This window comes from Phalangium opilio, unplaced genomic scaffold (genome assembly GCF_054372755.1).
Source record: "Phalangium opilio isolate 3A_F unplaced genomic scaffold, DU_Popi_V2 ptg000042l_1, whole genome shotgun sequence".
In the NCBI taxonomy this organism is placed as follows: Eukaryota; Metazoa; Arthropoda; class Arachnida; order Opiliones; family Phalangiidae; genus Phalangium; species Phalangium opilio.
In genome coordinates this window covers 2073990-2097666 of record NW_028324166.1, presented here as the reverse complement: position 1 = coordinate 2097666, position 23677 = coordinate 2073990, and the positions used below count along the sequence as shown (strand labels likewise).

General features: G+C 39.4%; 1 protein-coding gene across 1 annotated transcript in view; it reads left to right on the top strand.

The window, feature by feature from the left end:
* The window catches only part of LOC149678243 (xylosyl- and glucuronyltransferase LARGE2s-like), a 126011-nt gene that overhangs the window by 70107 nt on the left and 32227 nt on the right, over positions 1–23677 (top strand). The window contains exon 4 of the mRNA XM_089836252.1: positions 20189–20282. The gene's annotated coding sequence lies outside the window, so the exon portion shown is untranslated. The remainder of the gene's footprint in view (positions 1–20188; positions 20283–23677) is intronic.

The window sequence follows — 23677 nt, the reverse complement described above, 5'->3', positions numbered from 1 at the left end:
ATCGAATGCTCCATTGAAAATACGACAAAAATATATTGAAAACGAAAACTAAAACTTTCCAAAATTGATTCGCCTGTCATTAATAACAGGAAACAAAAGTTACCCGAAACTGACCCCTGACAGGAAATTATCGATAAATAAGTAACGGGTTACCAAAATTAACTGTCTATTCCCAATATTAAAAAGGTTCCGTAACACTATTTATTTTGGAATTGTTATTCCTGTTCATGTCACAGATTGTGTTAGAAATCTGCATTTTGATTTTGCTCCATTGTGCTTCTAGATACCTCTTGCGTTTTATTGCCGGCCGCATCTCCCTCTCGACTCCCCTGATGAAAAATACGTGTCAAAGACACTTGAAAATTTAGGTCACGGCATATACAAAGTCGCGAAGAATAATATAGGAAAATTGGAAATTTACCAGAAATATTATTTATCACACTCTTAGATTATTTTCCTTCCTCTATAGTTTTGTCAGAAGTAATGTACTAGACTATAAGTATTACAGTTCCTTTTATAAGTTAGGAAGGTTAACCCTAAACCAAACCCGATTAGACCCAAAACCAAACCAGATTCGACCCAAAACCAAACCCGATTCGACCCAAAACCGAACCCGATTCGACCCAAGACCGAACCCGATTCGACCCAAAACCTAACGCAATTGAACCTTAAACCAAAACCCAACCCAAAACCAAACCCAATTTAACCCAATTCAACCCAAAACAAATCCAGTTCAACTCAAAACCTCACGCAATTGAACCTTAAACCAAAACCCAACCCAAAACCTAACGCAATTCAACCCTAAACCAAACCAACCCAAAACCTAACGCAATGCAACCCTAAACCAAAACCAAACCCAATTCAACCCAAAACCAAACCCAACCCTAAAGCAAACCCAACCCTAAAGCAAACCCAACCCTAAAGCAAACCCAACCCAAAACCAAACCCAATTAACCCAAAACAACCAAAAACCAAACCCAATACAACCCCAAACCAAACCCAATACAACCCTAAACCAAACCCAATACAACCCTAAACCAAACCCAATACAACCCTAAACCAAACCCAATACAACCCTAAACCAAACCCAATACAACCCCAAACCAAACCCAATACAACCCTAAACCAAACCCAATACAACCCTAAACCAAACCCAATACAACCCTAAACCAAACCCAATACAACCCTAAACCAAACCCAATACAACCCCAAACCAAACCCAATACAACCCTAAACCAAACCCAATACAACCCTAAACCAAACCCAATACAACCCTAAACCAAACCCAATACAACCCTAAACCAAACCCAATACAACCCTAAACCAAACCCAATACAACCCTAAACCAAACCCAATACAACCCTAAACCAAACCCAATACAACCCTAAACCAAACCCAATACAACCCTAAACCAAACCCAATACAACCCTAAACCAAACCCAATACAACCCTAAACCAAACCCAATACAATCCTAAACCAAACCCTATACAATCCTAAACCAAACCCTATACAATCCTAAACCAAACCCTATACAATCCTAAACCAAACCCTATACAATCCTAAACCAAACCCAATACAACCCTAAACCAAACCCAATACAACCCTAAACCAAACCCAATACAACCCTAAACCAAACCCAATACAACCCTAAACCAAACCCAATACAACCCTAAACCAAACCCAATACAACCCTAAACCAAACCCAATACAACCCTAAACCAAACCCAATACAACCCTAAACCAAACCCAATACAACCCTAAACCAAACCCAATACAATCCTAAACCAAACCCTATACAATCCTAAACCAAACCCTATACAATCCTAAACCAAACCCTATACAATCCTAAACCAAACCCTATACAATCCTAAACCAAACCCAATACAACCCTAAACCAAACCCAATACAACCCTAAACCAAACCCAATACAACCCTAAACCAAACCCAATACAACCCTAAACCAAACCCAATACAACCCTAAACCAAACCCAATACAACCCTAAACCAAACCAAATTTGAACGTAAACCACCCTAAACCAAAACCCAACCCCAACCCAAAACCAAAACAACCCGATTCAACCCAAAACGTAACCCACTACAAATACAATGGGGGAGCTCAGGTTTCTATCTTAACCCCCCCCCCCTCCAGGAGGTTCTGAAAAGTATTTTCAAGTCATAGGCCTACTTATTATGTTTACGTTACTTATGTTTTTGTGAATTGTCGATTCGTAAAATGTGACGTCGTGAGCTCTCCCCGTCGGCTGGTTTTAAATTCAAAGCCATCATAAAGCATAGACGACGTAGCTGCACCTACACCCACCGCCACCGGGCTCTCGAAGAGTAATATTAGATTGCCATATTTGGGGGAAGAGAAGGGGTAAAGGTATGGCATTTGGAAGAAAGGCGTAGGGATGCTATGGTAGCAAAAGAGTTAGTGTTCTTCATGTATGAAAAATAAAAGAAGAGAAACGGCTTCTCGATGCAGTAGTCGTTGAGGGACGTTTTAAATTTCCATTTTCGGAGCTAGCTACTGCTGCTACACTCACTTTCTGCACGGAGCTAGCTGCTCTAAGCACTTGATATTGATTTGATAAACCTTTTCCGTAATTCAGAGCTCTCTCTCTCTCCCTCTCTCCCTCTCTCTCTCTCTCTCTCTTCAAAATCGCCAAACGAAGGATGCTACCTTAGAACATTGAGAACAAGTTGGGGCTGTTGTCTATAATGGTTTCAGCGTCTAATGCTTGGGTGTGACTACAGATTTGTTTGTTATGTAACAAATATGACTGTAATACCGTAACTTTAGGTCAACAAAAGGTCAAGCAATTTTGACACTACCTATCCTTTGTAATGCTACTGAGAGACTTACAGCTCGAGTTAGTTCAAGAACGACAAGTGAGAATTGAAGTACTACACTCGGTGGTTAACTGTGCAGTCCATCTTCACCTATTTAGTCTGTACTAAGTCTTTGACAGTGTCTCACCAGGCATCGCCTTACCCTGATTCTATGACCTACCTCAATCACTTCATGTCAAGCTCCAGTTTGCAACCAGCGACAAACTTATGGAACACATCTTAAGAACTAACGTAATATGGTTGTAATACCGTATTTTTAACCTGATATAGTTTACCTGGTAAATTAAAATTATCAAGGGTGACTAATTAAAATGGTTCAAAAAGGTTAGGGAAAGGTCAAGTAATTTTAATATCGTTTCACGAAGTCAGGTTAGTCATGGAGTTTGAGACAAAATGGCTACACTATGATTCCTGCAGATAGTACATACAACAAGACAAACAAATGTATTAGTTTTCTAACCATGGATCTGAAAAGATATCGAATCAGCGTTACTATAGAAGCGGAGCATCTTCCGAGATTGGAAAAATTGGATGAAGAGTTGGTTCGACGTGTTTACGTTGTCTGAGCGCGTGGAACATATATCTATCTTTATTCGTGGCGTAGATATACTTCTTTTTCTGCAGGGTTCCAATCTTTCGGAAAGCATCTCTCCCTCACGTTCTCCAAGCTTATAGAACCATCCATCCACGACCAACCCGTCCCTAAAGGCCCATTCAGACGGTCACTTTGCTCGCTTAATTAGACACATAAAAGGTTCGCGGTTTCAGTTTGAAAATGTTCATATTCGACGGACAGTGCATCGAGATGGCGCCACCTTGTTAGTGCCTTTTACTCAAGCCATGGTGGGAAACAAGGATTTTTTTAAAACTGGACATTGGGCCTCTGGTCTGGAATAAATAAACTGGTCCATGACCATTGACTAGGGCGCATCGTCTGCTAAACTAAAGAAGTGGGTAATTAAAATAGTTGAGATAATTTCTGGACTCTGGTTACTCTCGAATTTTATTAGTGGTCAAGTGGACCACTGACCCCCTCCGATTTAATTTTTAAACTGGTCTAGGCAATTTTTAAACTGGTCATTTGCCCTGTGCCACCGCCTTATTTTCCACGCTGCCTATAGCTCACTCGATCATGCCTTACTGAGTTACGCTTTAGCAGACGATATATGAAAAGTTTTAGGATTCTAGGTGCGGTATTTGTCATTTTGGATTTTCTTCTATTTTACTATTCTAAATAATTGGTTTAATTATCACCATGTACGCGACTCGTATTAAGTCGTCTGCTCTGGCGTCTGAACAAGGAAATAAACTTAACGAGGCGACCGATGGGAGCGTAAGATTTTACTCTAGTCTGAATGGGGCTTAAGAGCTAAGACAGAGAAGATCCTAAAAAAATCAATCGACAAAATTATCTCGACGCGACTAGGGTACTTTCCCGAGCTCACTCGTCTTCGTCTTGGACTGACAAAAACAAAATGATAATTCGGATATTTTAAAGTAATTTATTTATTTATTTTCAAATGTTTTGTTTTTTAAAGAGAGTCTCGGTTATGGTTTAGTTTATTTGCCACTAGATGCTCCCATAGTCAAGGGGTGGAGGGCCCGCTAACCTTTGCAAAGGCTAGTTTTAGCTCCGCCCTCGACGTTAACGAGGTCTCATTGGTTCCTGCCTTTGGCAACGATAAAATTGTTGCGTAGAAAATTAGCCAGCATGCTAGGGGCGCCACAAGAACCGACATTTCCTTGAAATATAGTCATGATCGAGTACTCGATCCGATAATCGATTTTACTAGTTTTACAAATCGAGACGATTGCCGATATTTATCGTGTGCTGATCGATAATATTTATCGAGTACTCTACAAATAATCGAACTATGAAAAGTTATTGGATACTTTGATAAGCCTAAAATACTCGATAATCGATTGAAAAAAATTACTCTAAACGATACTCGGTATCAGAATCGATACGAAAAAATTTGCTTTTCGCGCATGCCACGATTAAACCTCCTTTAACTTATTCGTCCTAGGCATCTTAGTTCTATAGTGTATAGTTTAGAAATTGGAGAAGAGTGTAGAGTATATATGGCGAGAGATTGTGTGTCCGCTTGGCCCCTGATCGGCCGCATCCCCTCTATCTGTCCACATGCAACTAGAAATTGTTAGGGTCGTGCCTGCGGTGTTGTAAAGCCTTCCGCAGTCAGCGAAACTACCCCCGTGCAATCTTTTCCATGCCTTTGTCAGCATTCACCCGTTATTCGAGGAAAAATACGATAACTCAGGAAAATTAAGTTTTCTTTTTTTTTTGAAACTGTTTCAAATATATTGGTTTACAAAGTGTATTTGGAATTTAAGCTGAGGTTATGCATTTTTCCATTTCGAGTGCGTAGTTGGCATTTGTTACGTACGCGTTATCGGTTTGTTCTGCAGTTGAATTGAACAACTCGCGTACGGGAATAAGTGCAAGCAGAAGTATATAATACGTCGTCTCTTCGAGAGAAGTGTACCTACCACAAAGCGGGTGGTGTAATTGTAACATGATTCTTCCCAACATCAAAATTAACATTTGGAGTTCACAAGGTTACTAAAACGAATCAGATACGTGATAAATAGTTCCCCCTCATCATTGCTCTATTTGCGCTGCTTAACTATTGCCAAGGCGCATGCGCTTGTGTGTTTTTGTCCCAGCCACGTCAAGACAATCTAAGTTTGTGCCTACTTGATTACTGAGGATTTAGTAAACACCAAACAGTTATAGAATTCACCCTAGCACGATGCGATTGTTACCCATCTGAAGTTTGATTAGCGGGAGAGCAAACAAAAATGGTGCCTTGAGCCCGGGAAGAATCATGTTACATAATTAAAGTATTAAGAGGATACAGAGTGACATCCTTCTTCAATTATCCCCTTCTAATATTATTAAATAGTTTATTTTTGAAGATTAAATAAAAAATTAAACTGCCTTTAAATTAAAAACAAATTATTTTAGTATTTAACTTCATCAAAATTTACGATTTTAGTTATGGGTTTTATTAAATGGGTTTTTATGGTGGGTTAAACAAAGAAACGCTGGGTTTTTATTTTTTGTCACATAACGTAGTTAATGCCATTTGGCACTCAGTTCCCTGTGGTATATGTGACATTCTGCTATCCGAGGAAGTTATGGAAGAGTGCATGTCCCTTATCAGCGGAAAAGCTTTGAACATTCATCTCTGGTCGAGACAATGTTGAGAATATTACTACTATACCCATTGAGTCACTGAATAAAGGCTATACCATAAGTATCGTAACAACAACAAGTATGACACAATGCTGTATTTTCATGTGAAATATGATTTCCGCCAACGCTTTCAAAGCTATCTTTGGTGAAAGCAACTTGGAGTACAATTATAGTAGTAGTAGCAATCAGTATGATCGGGGTGGTTTACAATTTCAAGTCTTGGTGCGAGAGGATGCAATATGAGATGTATCTCTACTGCGCAACTCGGCCGCGCACCGTGCTGCCTCTGGCATCGTAGTCTTGATAGGGGTTGTACTTGGCCCCGAACTCCTGTTAAACACAAAGGACTTGAGGGGCGCTGATAAATAGACAATTTCGATGTAACTAGACGCGGGGGTAAAACTTTGCCTTCCATCTCGCTTTTTGGCGCCTGCGCTGTAGTCTTTTTGTGTCATGTGAGTGCGCAGAGACGGATGGCAATGTGTCAACCCCCTTGTATGTATGTCCCGATACTGAGTATTGCCTAACTCTTTTTTCAACATCGAAAAGGTCTATCAGAGACGGATGGCAATGTGCACTCAACCCCCTTGTATGTATGTCCCGATACTGAGGACTGCCTAACTCTTTTTTAACATCGAAAAGGTCTATTCCGGGAACTTCTAGTAGCTACAGCGATGTAACGAGGATTGTCTCACTTTAACAATGAACAATGATGTGCTATGACCCTAGTTGTGGAACTTGTGTCTAATTGCCTTGGTTTTGGGAGGGACCCTGGTCTGAGTATGAGAACAGTGGCGGTAACAACACTAGACACCGCCCTGGGGACTACTCTTGCGTTGGTTTTTAAACGCGTCTCATCTTCTTCTTTATAATGCATACTTCCCAGTCCCAAGAAATTATGAGCTCCTCAATGGGAAGCACGTTCATTATTTTCATACTTTTCTTTATCAAGCTACTTCTGGCGAAAGTGATCTCCTTTCAGCGAGCGCCTTCTATCTCTGTCGGCTGCATTGAATTTTGCTTTCTTCTTGGGGGTTTGTTTTTGTCTCAAGACAATAATAGATCGCATTGTCCTTTTTAAGCGATTATCGGATGGAGAAGCGCTCGCGCGGTTTTGCGGGCCAGGTGGAAATTGCCGATTATTTTCATCGGATTTCGCTTTCAAAGATTAATGGTTCAATGAAAAAGGCCCCTATTATTATTATTTTTGGTTTGGATTTATTTATTTGTGATAAGTTTAGTTTTCACGTTTAGCTGTTAAGCTTAATAAATAGGTCTTATTCTTATTCAGCGCCACTGGTGGTGGGTCTGGAAAATACTTACAAAGATTGGGTAACTTAATTACGTCGTAGGTTTGCGAAATTGCCGTCAGATGGCGCGGCGCAAGAGCCACCTTTAAGGCTGATTGGACAAGCCGGGTTATGACGTTGGGTATTAGGGAATATTTCTGTACTGCTCTGTCCCAATTCAGAAATTTATAAAATATTATTATTCTCCTCTTTCGAATATATTAATCGATTTTTAACGTAATTTGATCGCAAAAGAAATTTTATAAATTCGTAGAAAATTCCAATATTGATTTTTGGAAAGCATATAATACAAAAATTCTCGAATTCTTTGACATTTGAGAAGAAATAATTTTCAAATGTTTATAGCTTCAAATTCCGAACCACTCCACTTTCTTTCAAACAATTTATAAAATGTTTCATGCAATTAATCGAGTTTTTCTTGCAATTGAATTTTTCTGGCAATTAATCGAGTTTTTCTTGCAATTGAATTTTTCTGGCAATTAATCGAGTTTTTCTTGCAATTGAATTGAATTTTTAGGTTTTTGAAACAACTGAATTTTTTAGGTAATTAATCGAATTTTTGACTATAAAATATTTTTCAAATAATCTAGTTTTCGAGTCTGGTTTCGAAATGGTATTTAAATTTCAAACGGTTATCGACGCGCGAAGTCCAAAACAAATAAACAACTAGTTTACACCTAACTTAACATACGACTAAACATGTATTTCACGCAATCCAATTTTAAACCCTGAAGTATTTCATTCAACATTTCTTATAAAACAGGCCTTTCTTAGCAGCTATTTCATTTCTTACAAGAAAAACTAGTAGAAGAGGTTTAAAGCTTGTCATATTGGACTTGTTCATTCTTTTTATATGATCCGTGATTCTGGGGGCTCGTTATATTTTATTTACTTTCGGTTCGGTTTGGGTCTTAGACTCTTAGCCCGCCCTAGCGTTAAGCCTTGGCAGTCACTTCCACGCAACTGAACGCGCGACGGCTTAGATTTGCAGGAGGGAGGGCGTTTAAGCTTTATTTACTCACCTGGGCCTTCAGACGGCGCAACATTCGTTATACAATAAATGTACCACCATTTTTTAAAAGACATTTGACTTTTTTTCACCAATGTCATCTGTCAGTAGGGTCAAAAGCGTAAAGACCCGTTTATGTCTCTGGTGCCAATCTTAAGACGGATTTGACCTCTTCTATAGGGCTTTTCGATTTTATTTAAGAGCTTGTTCATTCCTGCCTTTGCTCGTGCATCACTTGTGAAAAAATTGATGTACTGTCAAAGGGGGGAGATGTTTCTGATCGAAATGGTCCATCCTTTTCCGTTTTTCACCTCCTTCGCCGGATTCGAAGATCAAATTTCCGCCGTTTCCAAAAGAAGCGGTGGTGCCGGGGATTGGATATGGGGTCCTATTCCACCTCGCTAACACCTTCTGTATATGTTTCGTTATTCTTTTTTTTTTGTATGTTCCGGGTAAGGGATTCGGTGCTGGTGGCTATATTATATAGAGGGTCTAGTAGGTATAACCATTTTCTCATTTCTCTCCACGTATTACGATGGAGGCGCCAATGTCTTTTTCAATTTTTAGCCCCACTCTCTAACTGGATCTTTTAGGAAAGTAATACTTTTGTACACGGTGGAGTTGTTAGATGTCGTTGTTGTTGTAGTAGTAGTGGGAAACTCAATTTTAGTTGTTCAACCGGTTTTACATAAAATAAATTGCAGAGGGTAAACGTGCCTACCGTTTCTGCCCACGTGATTGTTACAGCGAGTAAAGGGAACTTGCCTTAAGAGTCCATAAATTTCTCCGCCATTTTAAGAGAAAAGGGGTATAGCTATTCATTCCTATCAGGCATTCATTTAGTTACTCCCTATTTCATGTGAAAGAAAAATCAGTTAGATAAATTGTTATAACAAAGTATCTAAAACTTTAAGCTTCCGAAAATTCCTAATAGATGGCGACTGTGTTAAAATACTCCTAACCTTAATGGGATGTTCAATATGCTACGGGCGGGGCCTATATCAAGCTTATCTTCCATCAAATACAACTCTACTGCGCATGCGTGAATTTCTAGGCGGAATCTATCCGCCTTGTCGTTCCACGCTGACCATCACGTGACATTACCCAATCACTACTCCAGGAAAAAGTAACACTACTTCAAAATATAGTTCTTGACACGCCCCCCTACATAACGCATTGTACATGCCTGTATTTATTTTTTCCGAACACCGATGATGGATCACAATATTGTGAACCTCCTTGTTAACACGGTTTACCCCGGCTTGTTTTAGATTCTCAGGCTGACTGGGGCGTTCGACTCCGTCCATGTGGAACTATTTTCCCGTTGGCGCCACCCCCTCTACCCCCTATAGCCCCCTTCACTCCCCAAATCGATCGCTCGGAAAGAAAGAAGCGCGTTAAATCTTGCATGATCCTATTTCTCCCCCAAGATCCAACCCCCTAGCTAGCTCCGTCACCTCCCCCCTCTCTCTCTGTTGCCCCTCCCCCAATGCAACCCCACATACACACACACAGACCAAAACAGGAGTGAGCCCTCATTCTTCTTTGCTGCAATTGTTCTATCTCACCTAAACTTTGGTCTACGTAAGTAAGCAAGACCAAGACTTTCCAAGAATTTAATCTTGTAGTATTTTTCGTTTTATTTTCTCTTCAAAAATTCTTTTCTTAAAAGCGGCCAAGAAGTTAAAACATTGTTTATGAAATTCCTTTGAAGAACTCTCGCTCGCTCGCTCGCTAGGTCCTGCCTATATATGTGTGTAATATTAGTTTTAGGCAAGTTTAGAATTGAAAAATGTAAGACAGGTTCGCACTTCGAAGCACGGGTTTTGTTGTGTTGTGTAATGTTTCTGATTTATTTTGGGTTTGGCTTTTAGATTTAATTGAATTTATTGTTTCATTTTTATATTTTATTTTTGCGAGAATCTGTTCAGTATTGCAAGTGCTATTTCGGCAAATAGTCCGATCAATGCACTGACCAATACTTTGACCAATATTCTGACCAATACTTTGACCAATATTCTGACCAATACTTTGACCAATATTCTGACCAATACTTTGACCAATATTCTGACCAATACTTTGACCCATACTCTGACCAATACTTTGACCCATACTCTGACCAATACTTTGACCCATACTCAGACCAATACTTTGACCAATATTCTGACCAATACTTTGACCCATACTCCGACCAATACTTTGACCCATACTCCGACCAATACTTTGACCCATACTCCGACCAATACTTTGACCCATACTCCGACCAATACTTTGACCCATACTCCGACCAATACTTTGACCCATACTCCGACCAATACTTTGACCCATACTCAGACCAATACTTTGACCCATAGTCCGACAAATACTTTGACCCATACTTTGACCAATATTCTGACCAATACTTTGACCAATATTCTGACCAATACTTTGACCAATATTCTGACCAATATATTGACCAATACTTTGACCAATATTCTGACCAATATATTGACCAATATTCTGACCAATATATTGACCAATATATTGACCAATATATTGACCAATATATTGACCAATATTCTGACCAATATATTGACCAATACTTTGACCCATATTCCGACCAATACTTTGATCAAAAAAATGAGCCAATCGAAAATTATTACGTTATTAATTCAACGCAACAAATCTAGTTCTATCTTTAAAAAAAAAAGAAAAAACGTTCTATTTGGAGTTACAATTATTTTGCATTCAAGTAAAAATGGTGGTAATATTTGGGAATATTGGCCGTACCTTTTGAAGAGGAAATGTCACGTAACAAAGCATAGAGACGACTATGAAATGCGAAATACAGGGTGTTCGTGAAAGATAAGTCCAAAATGAAAGAGGATGATCTTCTTTGGACAAGTTTGAGTCGAAAATGTTCTATGACATTTTGTCGTCCGTTCTCAAGTTACGTTGCAAAATGGAGATAGAAGTTACATGTTCGACTCAAAATCAATTTCCCAAAGAACACTGCCCCTAAATTTATCAGAAACACCCTGTACAATACCGGTGTTTGCCTAGCAATACACACGCTCCATATCCCCATAGAAATATTCAATTCCTATGCAGAATGCCAAATTGAAATTGGATAAAAAAAATCCTTGGTAGGAATATAAATCACCTCAAACTTATTCCACGTACAATGGCCTACAGTGACGCTAGATTGACAACGGAATAAATCGGTACGCTAAAATGCAGACCCATGAAAATGCAAGGCCCCTTTAGACCATAGACTAAAAATCTTACGTTCAAGCAGCTGTATTTAAACAAAATATCTTCCATTTCTGTAAGCTAGCTTTCCCCTGAACAGTGGTGTGCTGCGGGTTAAACATTTCTACAGGGGCTATGGGAAAATACATGAGAAGTGAACCGCCTGTATGGCAGCTTCACCCTAGTACTTTTGATATTATCGTAGACCCCTGTCTAGTATTTAAAATAATGAAATTTGCATTCAACTATTTTTATTAATAGTTCGAGATTGATGAAATAACGTATTATCATTAAAAAACTTAATTAAATATTCAAAAATATTATTAGTCGGTTCGTTTTAATATAAATAATAAATACTAGTGTTAATTGCTAATATATAATGCGCGGTGGCGTCATAACTGTGTCACCTTCTGGATTGGTGGCAAATATCTATGGCTCGCGACCGGCGTTTGATCCAACTTATAATTGTAATGTAAGTGACATGAAATGCCGTCAACTCTTATTTCCAAAAGTCCGTAACTCTCATTTATAACTTAATCTAAAGATACGTGACTTTGGAAATAAACTTTTCGTGTGTCCTTCCTTATTTTAAATCGGTTCCCTTGGTCCCTAAATGTATGAATATATGCATGTTTACATATTTTACTGTTTACCTATCTCTGAAGTCAAGAACCCATATATGACCTGAGAACATATGAACCCTAACCTTACTTAAATCTAACCCTATAATAAACGTAATATAAACGCAACCCTAAAATAAACCTAACACAAACTTAGCTTAAATTTAGTCCTAAAATAATTTTAATTTAACATAGCATAAACTTACCCTAAAATAAACTTAGTTTAACCTAACATAAATCTAACCCTAAATTAAGCCTAACCTATCGTAATATAAGCCTAACCTATCGTAACATAAGCCTAACCTATCGTAACATAAGCCTAACCTATCGTAACATAAGCCTAACCTATCGTAACATAAGCCTAACCTATCGTAACATAAGCCTAACCTATCGTAACATAAGCCTAACCTATCGTAACATAAGCCTAACCTATCGTAACATAAGCCTAACCTATCGTAACATAAGCCTAACCTATCGTAACATAAGCCTAACCTATCGTAACATAAGCCTAACCTATCGTAACATAAGCCTAACCTAAAGTAGCATAAATTTAACCCTAAAATGAAGTTTACATTAACATAAACCTAACGAAACCATAACCGTAACCTTCCAATGGTGGGCAGGTTAGCGTCTTATCCCCGAACCCCTTCACCTGATGGAAGCCGCACCTCTATCTTGCAACATTCTCAGTAACTATATGAGTTTTTGTGGGTGGTATACATTACACATGGGCAAATATTATGCTATATAGGAATGTGGAAGGAAAATTTCATCTTGAAAATTTCCCCGTAGGCCCAGATGGTGTTTGGGAAATGTAATATTTTTTCAATCCCCGATTTCCTTTTAGTGAATCGTTTCGTTTACTCTTGAGTGATAAAACCTCCAACTCTACTATGAGACTTGTTTTCTTCGAGGTTTTTGCGTTCGCGTTTTTATTTGCTGTAAAGTGATTTTAAGTTTGGGCAATTTATTTCAAAATGGACCCCCATTTTTTCTTCTTAGATCTCTTTTTTTTTGAGAACTTTTGCCAAGAACGCCGTCTAGAGTCAAGGCTTATCGGCGGATTTTGTTTAGACCAGGAATGCATACATACAGCTACTAGGAATAAGTTTGCCTCAATATCTCTCTTGTTATTTTATATTTGGGCGGGGCCTGACTCCTGAGTGCTTTCCTTCACGAGTCATAATTCTGACGTCTTTCTAACTGTGATTTCATTGGTTGGTTGTCTGCGTATAAACCATATGACTATGACGTAGCAACGCGAGATATCAGGAGCGGTCGGGATGTTCAGCAAGATAAATTATTCGTGATGCAACATTCGTCAGACATAATGATTAGTCTAGCTCCTCCCACAATGCCCGCCTAGATACGTTGAGAAAATGTCTACAGTATGATTCCAATTAACTGTATGTATTCTTGCTTAAGCCTTAAACACACCAATACGAATATCTTTTTTATATCAAACTGTTTCTATGAGCCCGCGTTTTAATTCAGAAAGCCATTGGTCACTTTCAATTTCCCCCATTAACAATAAGACACTAGTGAATACTGTCCAGTCTCACTCAGTCTTCGGACATTTCCGCTTGCTATATATATTTCCTCACCTCCCAATTTCTAATCAGAAAGGGTGAAGAATTCATCTATATTTTTCAGGCCATTTCCGTACCATTGACTAGGGCTGGACACCGGCTTTTTATCCTTCCTGCAGTTTCCTAGACGATATCGTCTTAGCTTGGTGCACACTCCATTACTTGGTCCCGAGGCCCTTTCTGTTCTGATGGGTCTCGCCCGGAAATTTTAGCCAAGGCCCAAAATGAACGGAACGGACGATTAGGTCCCAAGGCTTTTATACCGAGAACTAAGGGCTACAGTAATAAACAGCCTGGCCAAGGGTGAACGGGGTTTGGGGGGAAAAACGGATTTAATGGATCTCTGCGTTGCCAATGGTGACATCACTATATTTGCGACTATTCTCGGCCTGCCTGCCTGGTAATCGTCCAATTCGACCCAAATATACACTATGAAAGCCACGAGTAGCAGAACCCTAGCTCTTTTGCAAAGGGGTTTTGTGTTACAATTGTTGTTTCAACTTTGGACAAGGTTAAAATTAGGTTTGGTTAGAGATACGTTTACGTCGTGCTTATGCGGGTTGAGTTTTCGTTGGTGTTAGGGCTTTGCCAACATTATTAATCCAGGCCTGAGCGCGCTATCTCCGGGAAGGGAGTAAAGGCGTATTTGGGCACCACGCATAGGTGGCGCTTTTCAGAACCTTTTTTCTCCCGCGAAATTTTAAAGCCAGAAAAACTGTGGGGTAGAGAGATGAGTTTGGGTAATTCAAAATCGCGAATTATTAGAATCTTAGGGAATTGTTTGCACTTTTACATTTAAAATTACCTTTTCTTATCACATAGGAATGTTACAACATTTTAAAACTAAGAATAAAACAGTCTCACGATTAAAAATATAAATAAAATAGCGTCACATATTAAAAATTGGACTAAAATAGTTTTACGTTTTAAAAATATAAATATAATATTGCGACAATTTAAAATTAGCAGTAAAATATTGTCACATTTTAAAAATATAAATAAAATATTGCCACATTTTAAAAATAGGCATAAATAGGGTCACATTTTAAAAACAGGAATAAAATAGGGTCACATTTTAAAAATAGGAATAGAATTGTTTTAATGTGGCACTATATTATTCGTAGTTTTAATCTGGCACTATATTATTCGTAGTTTTAATCTGGCACTATATTATTTATTGTTTTAAAATGTTTTAAAACAATCTGAATCACTTTTGTTTTAATTAAGTAAATTCCAATTTTTAAAATGAGATAAAATAAAAAAAACTTACTAGAAAAATTAAACAAATAGAAAGGTTTTTTTCATTCTTAAATTCCTTGTTTTATATTTTAAATTTAGAAGTTCCAACTATTCCCTAATATTCTAATAATTCTTGATGTTCTATTACCTAATCTCATCCCTCAGCCATTTAAAGAGGGAATGACCATCGTCTACTATATGGATCGACACCAAGTTTTGCTGCGTTTCAAATTTCGCGGGAAATTTAGGCTCTAAAGCGCGCCCCTTGCGGACGCATTCGGCGAATTAAAAGATACCGAAAAAATTCTCGAAATAGGAGCGCGCTCAGGCCTGGATAATAATGTTGGCGAAGGTTAGGGTTGGGTCTACGTTGGTGTTAGGGTTCAGGTCTACGTTGGTGTTAGGGTTCGGGTCTACGTTGGTGTTAGGGTTCGGGTCTACGTTGGTGTTAGGGTTCGGGTCTACGTTGGTGTTAGGGTTCGGGTCTACGTTGGTGTTAGGGTTCGGGTCTACGTTGGTGTTAGGGTTCGGGTCTACGTTGGTGTTAGGGTTCGGGTCTACGTTGGTGTTAGGGTTCGGGTCTACGTTGGTGTTGGGGTTCGGGTCTACGTTGGTGTTGGGGTTCGGGTCTACGTTGGTGTTGGGGTTCGGGTCTGCGTTGGTGTTGGGGTTCGGGTCTGCGTTGGTGTTGGGGTTCGGGTCTGCGTTGGTGTTGGGGTTCGGGTCTGCGTTGGTGTTGGGGTTCGGGTCTGCGTTGGTGTTGGAGTTCGGGTCTGCGTTGGTGTTGGGGTTCGGGTCTGCGTTGGTGTTGGGGTTCGGGTCTGCGTTGGTGTTGGGGTTCGGGTCTGCGTTGGTGTTGGGGTTCGGGTCTGCGTTGGTGTTGGGGTTCGGCTCTGCGTTGGTGTTGGGGTTCGGCTCTGCGTTGGTGTTGGGGTTCGGCTCTGCGTTGGTGTTGGGGTTCGGCTCTGCGTTGGTGTTGGGGTTCGGGTCTGCGTTGGTGTTGGGGTTCGGGTCTGCGTTGGTGTTGGGGTTCGGGTCTGCGTTGGTGTTGGGGTTCGGGTCTGCGTTGGTGTTAGGGTCGTGGTTAGGTTTTGGTTTTAGGTTCAATGGTGCGTCAGGCGGCCGTCTAGACCAAACTAGTTTTATTAAAGGGTGGATCACCTAATTAAGATTTTTTTGACACCGCGTTGAACAGATGTTAGGGAAAGTGGCGATAGTTAAGTTGAATTAATTTTAATTGTCTTCTCTCTGAAACAATCTTACTCCTGGGGAAATGTTGATAAGATTGCTCGTGGTTTGTAGAGTGTTTTCCTTATTCGTGTTCCCAGACCATATAGCGACATTCACTCTATTAATGGAGGATTGGTTATGACGCAAAAAAGGCAGCAATATTGCAATAACTTCATCCTTACCCTTCTTCCATTTACATCGGCAACATTTACATCGCATTATGACTATGTTTTTCTTACAACAAAAACGTGTTATCTTGGACAACCCTTAGTAGAAAATACAAAATATTCTTTAAAGGGAGGGTGAAATGGAAAGTCAAGTGCTTATTCATAGACTCTTCAGGAATACATAGATTTCTTGGCACGCTCTATATCTCGTGCCACGATTGTCACATCGCGTGCAACTTTGATCAAATCTCGCACCACGATTGTCACATCACGTGCAACTTTGATCAAATCTCGCGCCACGATTGTCACATTGCTTGCAATTATGATCAAATATCTTGCCACGATTGTCACACCCGCGTGCAATTGTTATCAAATCTCGCGCTAAATTTCATTAGACCAAATTAAGGTTTGCAAAATATCTCCCTTTGAATAGCCTCGTACAATATAGCAGTCATGCATCTTGCAACAAACTATCCTATATACCGCTTTGATGTCTCAATTTCAATCCCTGTATGGCTAACCAATTCCGGAGAGGTTGTTTACGATGCAGTTAGTTACCATATTTTGGCTTTGAAGTATAATCTAGACTGAGTGTCGCCTGCCATAAGGTTAAAGGCCTTGGGATTTTATTCCCCGTACCCTTGGTTGGCTCTGCTTCCACCCATCCTTGGATGATGGGTTCCCGACTACCATTAGATGGTCCCGGGCGTAAGGCCGTTAGAAATTTGATGGAGCGAATATTGGCTGTTAGCCGCCCAACGAAGAAAAATAAAGCTATTGTAACTTACGCCAAGGCCCAACCCAACCCGACCCGACGACCATCGCGCCTTCCCGTTAACGCGAAGCCCACTTTGAATAATTTGTTACCGACTCTCTATGTACAGGGTGTTTTTGTTGCAAACTGAAAGTAAGTTTATAAGATATGTTGGCCATAAGTTTGTCGCTGGCAACTTAGAAACTGGAGCTTGTCGTGAAGTGAATGAGGTAGGTCATAGATTCAGTGTAAAGCAAAGACGCCTGGTGAGGCGCTGGCAAAGGTTTAGTAATACAGACTAAATAGGAAAATGCACAGTTTCGATATTAACCACCGAGTGTAGTCTGCAATTCTCGCTTGTCGTTCTCGAACACTGTAAGTCTCCAGCATTACGAACTATATATAGTGTTATACTTATGGAACATATCTTATAAACTTATGCTCAAACGTATGCCCCGACACATGGGGGGGCTGCCATCTTGGGTTATTTCCTTGGCGCCAGATGGAGCCCGAGTGGTCACTACACGCCTAGGGAGGCGAGCTAGACTCGCACTGCCTCTAGCGGCGCGTGTTGACACTAGGTAAGCCCCCATGGTGTTAGGTGTTTGGTTCTCTTCTAAAACGGTCATTTTTGATTCCTTACACACCTTGTATTTATTGCTTCACTGTAACTTTATATATATTAGGGCCAACCGCGTTGACCCTAACTTAATCCTTTGAACATTTTTCTTCGGTGATGTTAAGTGTTAAGGTTGATTCCATGAATATTCTATGAGTTAAACGAAGGTTACTTGTCACTAAAATGAAAGGCGGATCAACTTTCGATACCAATGCCAGTGGATAATATACTAAACCATGGATCTAGTAAATAAATATGGGATTGGAAAAGTGGTACAGTGAAATTAAGGGGGATGTTCTTTGGGAGATTTTGAGCCGAAAATGTAACTTCAGGGATAGATTCAATTTTAGAAGTAGGAATGGAGAACAGAGTAATATCTGGGCACGCGTCAAAGTCCCGGACCCCCCTTCCACGGGACGGAGGGGGTATGAAAGAAGAGGCGGGTCATAGCGACAGAGATAAAAAAGGAATTACGTATTTTTCTGGCCGTCCCATCAAAACGTAGTGTTTAAGTGAGCCCATAAGATAATTGAAACTTTTCGTTACATGTTGGAGGGAGGGGCTCTATGCTGAGTGGCTATGAGTCGGACGGACTGAAGTAAATACTAACCGTTCCGTTCTCCATTCCTACTTCTAAAATTAAAGCTATCCCTGGTAACTTCTATTTCATTTTGCCACAAGGGCCACTGGTTCCAAATTAAAGGAAAGCGCGGCTCCATGATCACCCATAGCATTCTGGCTAATCTTCTGCACACGAATTTTACCTTGCCAAAGGCAGGAACCAATCAGACCTAATGCACTAGTTCCCATTGGTTCCTGCCTTTGGCTTAACTAGCCTTTAGCAAGCTTAGCCACTGTGTAGCAGAAAACCCATCTATAAGGGGCATTAACGGAGCCGCGCTTTCCTTTAAGGTTTGAGTGTTTTAGGAATGACCCCTTAATTGATCCGTTTCTTAATTAAATTTAAGGGGACATCCGTAAAATACTCATCCAATCTTAACTCGAAAACAGTGGAGAATTTTGGTCTTTCCGAGCGTCCTTCCTTATACGTGTCTGCTGCTTGCTAGTCCCCTTTAGAGTGTACAAAGTCCATGACTCAATGCACCGCCAGTATTTGCCATTACAGGGATGTTCGCGTCCCTAGAGAGTTAAGGGAATTTTGTAATTTTTTGATTTTTGAAATTTTCCGAGTCGCCAAAGAGAGGAGAGGAAATCGGTTTAATGATTTGAAAATATTTGATATTTTTGTTGGAATTTATTTTTACTCAACTTTTGGTCGTCCTCTCCTAATTATGTCATTTGACGGTTGATCCGATTGAGTTGAGCACTTGAAAGTGCTTTTCTAATGCCAAGGGCAATCGTAAATCGTAATAGGAAATGGAATTATATTTGAAGGTTATTTAACCTACTGGCAAGGACTTTGTATTTTTAGAGGACGCCTAGGCCATCAGTTTTTGTTAGTCTGGCCAGGGATAGATTTAATTTTTAGAAGTAGGAATGGAGAACGGTTAGTATTTACTTCATTCCGACTCATAGCCACCCAGTATAGAGCCCCTCCCTCCAACACGTAACGAAAATTTTAAATTATCTTATTGGCTCACTTAAACTACGTTTTGATGACGTTGCTGACGGGGACGGTGAAAGTCCTTTTTACCTCTATCACTATGACCCTCCCGGCTCTTCTTTCATACCCCCCGTCCCGTGTAAGGGAGTCCGGGACTTTGACGCGCGTCCAGATTACTCTGTTCTCCATTCCTACTTCTCAAATTAAATCTATCCCTGGTCTGACATAGTTACCGGTAGGAGATTAATAACTTTCTGTAGTTTTTTCTAAGTTCAAATATATTGTGCCTGACGTCAAAAGTGGCGGTTATAAATTTCCGATAGAAAATTTAATATTGTGAAATTAGAACAAGGCCTACTCTGGTTTTGCGGAAATGTTTTGACCTATTTTCAATTGGCATTAAGAAAATATTCCACCATGGAGCAATATTTAAGGAGACATATAGCTGCGATTAATTTATTATTAAGGAAACTCATTGTCACTCCAATGAAATTACTCCACGGAAATAGCCAATATGAAAAATCGCGTTTTAGGACCCTGACCTTCGAACCCAATCTGGCCTATTAAAAACGAAATTCCCAATTTGGGTTTCTGCGCAGCCCCAATAGGCAACTGAGTCTTAGTTTCGTGAATCAACGGTCTAGTTTTTATCGTTCGGTTTTGGTGGAGTGTGGTTAGCAATTTATTACGGTGAATATTAATATTTTAGATTTAATTATTTTAACTTTTATTAATTGAATGATTACTTTGTATATTAAATTAAGTTATAATTATTTTAATTACAGATTTATTTCAACCTGTGAATCAGCGCTGTTAAACTCCTACAAGACGTTTGGTGGGTGGATATTCTAAATTGCTTGAAGAAACGTGATCATTTAGGTAAGCCTAATTCTTTCATAAACTGTAATCGCGAAGTATTTGAATGACAAGGCTTAGGTACCGCGATAAAATATTGAAAGTTCTTGATTATTAGATTTAAATTAATTATAGTTAAAGATGATTCTAGAATTCTAGCTACAGTTAAAGATGCACACTCGTAACGAATTCTTAATGAAAACTTTTCGAAGGTAGAACAATAAACGATTAGGCCTAGCTTTTGAACTTCCCCTTTGGTCGGCTTAGGTTTCATTTTAACCTAATTTAAAACATTGAAATAGACTATTTTGAAAATGGCGTACTGTACAAAACAGTGAAGACCGAAATATGCAGGTATCACCTTAGCCTTTTAAAGAGAACATAAAGAACAGCTCCAATATCCATCCATTCCATGTCACACCGCAACCAATAGAGTAATGGCAGCATTCCACCTTTGACTGTATTAAACTCAATAGAGAAATAACATGGGCTGCCACTAGTCCATATGGCATAGTACTTAGCTATCCCATCCTGACCTGGACTGGTGTTTTGTGTACCAAAAAAATCCTTGGGAATATCACGCTGCGTGTACACGAAAACGTGTAAGGCAAGCTACATTAAGTCCGTAAACAATATCAACTGGAATTCATTTTATTTTCTATTTTTTTAATTTCAACTTGGCATAGTTCAGGTAGAGTTACAAAGGTAGGGGCTACCTTTGTTATCGCTGCCAAGTAACGTAGGGTTGTAAAGCTTACTTAAAAAATGTTAGAAAAGTTTATATCTGTCTTCTTAATAGCTTAGAAAATGATTTCGGTAGCGTTAAGCGTTTTTTTCTTTCTTTCCCCCGTTCTTCTCTTCTTTCTAGTGTTAGGTGGCGCCCCCTCGTATCGCATTGTGGCTTCCATTGAAAAGTATGTCGGCTTTCGGACCATTAAGCCTTTAATGAAGCGACCTCAATTTTGATTTCCAAGCACGCGCTCAAATCTCGACGCATCGTGCGTACTATTACCAATCCCGCACATAAATGCCCGCTTTTTTAATCTGTCCAGATTTCATAGTTTACAGGGTTTATTTGTGTCACACTTTCTGGGTGGGATTCTTGGACCGCCTAACCATTGACAGGCAAATCCGTGTTAAACCCGCGTCAACAGTGTGTTATAAAACTCATAATTCACGCCAACTTTATGACCGTACTAAAATAAAATTTAAAAGTGAACTTGATATACCTGAATCTTAACGATCCCCTTACTAGTGCGTGCCGTTATTAAATATTTTAGCCTTCGCATCCCCTATAAGGTGTTATCAAGAAGCGATATCTAGTTTACTAGGGAGAAGGTATAAATTCGCGCCACATTTCTAGCTTTATCTCCAGTCCAAACGTAGGTCCAGTGTTAATCCCCGCCTCATTGGTTCTTGAAAAGCGCGACGCGAATGACGAAAATTACTTGTATTTTCCGACTGAGGCGAGGCGAAATAACCCGGCCTCCTTTTACGTCCCCTCCCCTTGTATTTTGAAAGGGGGTCTGAGACTATGACAAGCGAATACTTAGGCATCTTATACCTTCTCCCTAGTAAACTAGATATCGCTTGTTGGTGTTATAAAATTCATAAATCTTGCCTAGCTTATAACTGTACTAAAATAAAATTTAAAATGACCTTGACATACCATAATCCTGCCTATATCCTTGCACGTGCCTACCATTAATAAATATTTCTGTATCGACAAAGAAAACACTGAAGTTCAGTTTAGTAAAAGATCCAAGAATTAAAACATTTCATCTGTTCGGGAATTTTAGTCCTCGCGTTGTCGAACTTGTTATTTGCCAACGTTTTCGTAGGAAGCTTCTGTAATCTGTACGAAGTAGAGAGATAGCCGCGTGCGGCAGTAGCAGTAGCAGTGGCAGTAGCGTAAAAGATATAGTGAAAATAACTTGGATGCCAGTGAATTAGATTTGGGTTTCTGATTCATTTCAGTTTTCTTATCCTGACCCTCATACCATAGAAATAGTTTCAAAAGTTCGTTTATTGATCGATTGCAGCCCAAGTTACGTAATAGCCCTTGCCTATATGTAGTCCGCTTTTCTTTCGGGGCCCCAGCAAGATGGGATTTGGGGTTGGAGGAAGGGTGTTTTTATTCTTTATGTTTAACCTTAATGATAAGCTCAAGCGACTTGCTTCTCCCGTCTTCCCATTTTCTTCGCAATCGCGATTACGTTCGATGTTCTCTATTTTTACCAAGAAATGATTCGGAATAGATCGATGGATGATATGCAGTTCTTGGATAACAGTAGGAGTTTGTGGTTCAGTTCAGTTCAGTTTTGTTTTTAGGGTTGAATGTGCGTGGTGTTCTATGAATTTTGAAACGTATTGTCGTGAAATTTGAAAACCATTGCTTGGGATGGCAGTTTCAGATTTAAGTTCAAATTTCAATCAAAATCAAAGCTTCAAAGACTTTGCAAAATCTAATTACCGTAATTTTTTTTTATTTATATTAATGGGCAAGTAACACATAAATCGATCATAAAAATTACTCGAAGTTCTGACTGACTGACTGACTGATAATTAACGCCCAGTCTAAACCGCTTTACCAAAAAGGCTGAAATTGTGCAGGGACGTTACTCTTAAGTAGTAGGCAGGTACTAAGAAATATTTTTCCATTCCTCCGCCATCTTGGAAAATGGCGGACAGAAACGTAAAAATCTTCGTCCTAGCGTTTTAAGCTATTTCTCTAATATTTAGTACACCGGTTCCCTATAACCTAAAGATGGGCCTAATGGCTTTTGGGTTTTGATTTTCCGCCATCTTCAAAAATGGCGGCCCGAAAACCTACTGGCAGATAAAGGACGCCAAGACTCTTTTCTGCTTGTGTGATAAAGATAGCTATAACATTACTCGTTGGATTTTTTTTTTTTCATATTTTCAAGTGGTGTTGTGTTTAATGTAGTTCTAGTTGAACTTGAGTATCCCTTTTAGCTTTAACAAGTGATAGTTTGACAATGTTTAAAAGCCAACAAGGTTTATTCTTCTTTGTTCTTTGCAACCCTTTTCGTTTTACTTTTATTTCGGAAGCCCTTATCCGCTAATTATCCAAGCCATTGACGTTTATTCTTTTTTTTTCTAAACTTTTTAATTCCGCTTCTAAAATCCCTTTTCGTGGCCGCAATATCATACTTTGTTTGCGGGGAAAAAAGTATAATAGATCTCCTATTCAAATACGACTCAAATTAGTGTGAACTATTTTTAGCGGGTATTTTTCTTGGCCAATTTTATACCGGATATTTTAGGCATTTTTTGTTACCGAGTTTCAAAACGGAAATTTTTGTCAACGGCATTTTAACGTGTACGATAGAGTATTTTATTGGGCCGATAGAGAATTTTCATTGGTGTTGCCGGACATTTTTATGGCGGTAATTATT